Source organism: Octopus sinensis, linkage group LG1, assembly GCF_006345805.1.
Source record: "Octopus sinensis linkage group LG1, ASM634580v1, whole genome shotgun sequence".
Lineage (NCBI taxonomy): Eukaryota > Metazoa > Mollusca > Cephalopoda > Octopoda > Octopodidae > Octopus > Octopus sinensis.
Window position 1 is genome coordinate 25,476,068 of NC_042997.1, and position 4,549 is coordinate 25,480,616.

Below are 4,549 nucleotides of genomic sequence, written 5' to 3' on the forward strand. Positions count from 1 at the left end.
AATTTCTTCATCTACTTCAAAAATATCTAGCATAAATCACTTTCTTTTGGAGTTGTTCTTGTTTAATCCAAGTTCAACTCTCCTGAAACCATCCATTATTCTTGTATAATGTTTATTGTATTGTACAATATGTCTTTCTTTCGAAGTCATTTACTTTGCTCTTTTACTTGCTTCAGTCATTTGACTGTGGCCATACTGGTGCACCACCTTTAGTCGAGCAAATCGACCCAAGACTTATTTTTGGAAGCCTAGTACTTATTCTATCGGTCTCTGTTGCCGAACCGCTATGTTACGGGGACGTAAACACACCAGCATCGGTTTTCAAGCGATGTTGGGGGGACAAACACAGACACACAAACATATACACACACATACATATATACATATATATATATATATATATATATATATATATATATATATATATACATACATATATACGAAGGCTTCTTTCAGTTTCCGTCTACCAAATCCACCCACAGGGCTTTACTCGGCCCGAGGCTATAGTAGAAGGCACTTGCCCAAGATGCCATGCAGTGGGACTGAACCTGGAAGCATGTGGCTGGTAAGCAAGCTACTTACCACACAGCCACTTCTGCGCTGATAACAATACGCGCAAAGTATGGATACGCTTCGAAATATTCGATTAAAAAAAAAGCCGTTGCTTCCTCGGTTACGACGATGAGTGTTCCAGTTCAAGATCATTACCGGAACAACTTACTCATGAAATTAACGTGCAAGTGGCTGAGCACTCCACTCAACGTAGTTTACAGGGAGATTCAGTGTGACAAAGCTGGCCGTTTGAATTGTATGTAGAACTCATATTTTATAGCTGAGTGGATTGAAATGGCGTGAAATAAAGTGTCATGCTCAAAAACACAACGCGCCGTTGAATATCAAATACACATTCTTACGATAGTGTGTCGAATACCTTAACTCCTTAAACACTCGTCTTCATTTTCGAACTATTGTAACAGCAACGCAAATGGCAGAGCAGCCAATTTATATAGTCTGCGGTGGGGAGTCATCCCGTAGCCATGCGACTAAAAGATACACCTGTTGGTTCTCCAAAGAGGTTAATGTGAACCATCACTCAAGAAAACGTGTAAGAATGTAAAGAGTAGCTTGTCCTCCCGTAAGGACTATCGGAATGTCTCTCAAATCATGTTACAGAATTACACTCTGAAACATACATACATACATACATACATACATACATACTTACATACATACATACATACATACATACATACATACATACATACATACATACATACATCACAACATACATCCTGGGGATAAAACAACAGTAATATCTTCTTTGTAGGACTGCTACATTCTTATTTCTTTATTGCCCACAAGGGGCTAAACATAGAGGGGACAAACAAGGACAGACAAAGGGATTAAGTCGATTACATCGACTCCAGTGCGTAACTGGTACTAAATTTATCGACACCGATATAATATACATATATATATATATCTATATTGTATAGAGGGCATTATTACACATAATGAATTCTTTTCTTTTATGAGGTTTTCACGCTAGCTACCCGATAATTTCTTGTTAAGATCCCTTATTAAGAGATTATCCTTAATGTTAAACTTATTCCGAAATACTTTTCATTACCCGACATGCAGTTCGTAAAAAAGCCCGCCATTTACCGGATATATGATAAACATTCCATGTGCTTGGCCGGAGTGAGCAGTTGTCTGTTCGTCTTCGCTACGTAAGGTTGGTAGTTTATTTATGATGTGTTCAGAATCAGTCTGTGACGATCATTAGACGTAAGTTAATGTGAAATCACGGTGATACAGAACTAAATTCATTTTTTAAATGTCTTGCTTTGAAAAACTGCATTTGGGTATGATTAGTATAATTTTGGTAGTAATGACTTTGTCCCTCCTAGTGTGAGGCATTTATGTGTAATAATGCCCTCTATACAATATAGATATAATTAATTTGTTCAAAAGAAAAAAATTATTTTCGAATTCTTTTCTTTTATGAGGTTTCACGCTAGCTACCCGATAATTTCTTGTTAAGATCCCTTATTAAGAGATTATCCTTAATTGTTAGACATATATATATATATATATAATATATATATATATATATATATATATATATATATATATATATATATACATACATATATATGTGTGTGTGTGTGTGTGTGGAGGCGCAATGGCCCAGTGGTTAGGGCAGTGGACTGGCAGTCGTAGGATCACGGCTTGGATTCCCAGACCGGGTGTTGTGTGTGTTTATAGACCGAAAACACCTGAAGCTCCACGAGCCTCCGACAGGGACTGTGGTGATCAACTTTCTCTCACTCTCTCTTCTGTTGGCCTGCTCGCTTAGCCAGCGGGGAGGCGTTATTTGAAGGCTAAAACAATGCGAAGCGCATTGTGACCACGATGTGTAGCAACATCTGATAACCTGGTCGGTATATATATATATATATATATATATATATATATATATATATATATATCTAATGTAAGATAACATTTTTCGAAAAAAATTCTATCAATAGCCAGCATATTAAAAAATACTTTTGAAGGTTAAATTATAAACAACTTATAAATAAGGGCAAATGAAAAAATTTATAATGCCAAATATGTCGAAAATTGGACATATTGTCCATTTACCATACAATTGTTTTCCCCAGTACACACGCTACTCGAAAAAAGGCCGACAGAAATCTCTAAAAAATTCCTTTATTACCATATCGGACCAATTTCAGGGTTAGTTCAAAAAGAACCTTCCCTTCGTCAGTGATACATGTGGCAAAGAAGCAAATGAGATACTTACTCATACCCATGGAAGAAGCAAACACTAAGTCATGAGCACAACTAAGTACCCCAAATAAATCCAAAATAGAAATACTCCAGCAAATGGACAATATGGCCAATTTTCGGCATATTTGGCATTAGAAATTTTTTCGTTTGCGCTTATTTATAAGTTGTTTATAATTTAAACTTTAAAGGTATTTTTTAATATGTTGGCCATTGATAGAATTTTTTTTCAAAAAAATTTTATCCTACATTAGATATAAATTTAATAGTGTTCACTTCCGGACTCTCCCACTCTGTGAGTACCTCAGTTCAAATCGCACGTGTCTTGAATGGGCTGGAGTATTTCTATTTTGGATTTATTTGGGGTACTTAGTTGTGCTTATGACTTAGTGTTTGCTTCTTCCATGGGTATGAGTAAGTATCTCATTTACTTCTTTGCCACATGTATCGCTGACGAAGGGGGGGTTCTTTTTGAACTAACCCTGAAAACGGTCCGATATGGTAATAATGGAATTTTTTAGAGATTTCTGTCGGCCTTTTTTCGAGTAGCGTGCGTACTGCGGAAAATAATTATATGGTAAATGGACAATATGTCCAATTTTCGGCATATTTGGCATTAGAAATTTTTTCGTTTGCCTTTATTTATAAGTTTTATATATATATATATATATTATATATATATATATATAATATATATATATATATAATATATATATATTATATATACACATATATACACACAAACACGCATACATCCACATTTTTTAAGTACAAAGAGTTTTACACACACACACACATACTTAATATAGGAAGATCACGGCTGAGATATTACCTTCATGTGCTGGCCTCATCAGGGCTGACTTGTGGATAAACAAGGTCACCATGAATTAGCAGACACAAACTTTCACGAGCATTTCACTTCTTTCCATTACCGAGCCTTATTCGACTCGGTAACCATCTAACAGTTTCGCTACCACCCACTCAATGCAACAAACCTAACATCTCTTTTATGATGGACAAATTTTGATTCTTCATCCCTATTTTGTACCTAGGACTTCTCTATCCAGTACGTCCTCAATTTGTTTGACTACCTGAATTTGTTAGGTAATCGCACAGTCGGTGCATTTGTTGTTGCCGTAACGGGTTATACCACAACCGCCACCACTGCTTATCCGAATCGAGTAGACCAATGATAAAATGCATTCCTGTTTAATACTCAGTCACATTGCCTGTTAATTCCCCGTTGTGATGGTGATCGACCAACTGGACACTAGTGTGTCAATGTGGAAGTGATAGTCCGTGATTGTTAATATGATTTATGATAATTAATATAATTATTGCATATTATTAAATTGTTTATATGCAAATCCTTTTTTTAATGGTGAATAATATTGGTTTTAAATTTTGGTAGAAGGTCAGAATATCAGGTGAAGGGCAATGTCGATAAAATCGTTTCCAATGTTGAACTGGCGCTTATTTTATCCACCCTGAAGATATGAAGGGCAAAGTCGACATGTAAGAATTTGATCACAGAACGTAAAGACGGAAAAATGCTGCTAAGCCTTTTCCCCGCCATGCGAACATTTCTGCCAGCACGCTGATTTAATGACGGTTGACATTACAGGTTTCAAATATTGGTACAAGGCCAGAAATTTTTAATGAGGGACGAAGCCAATTATCACGAAGCCAGAAGTCAACAGGTGTTTACTTTTTTGACTCTCGAAAGAATGCAAGAATGCAATGTCGACCTCGG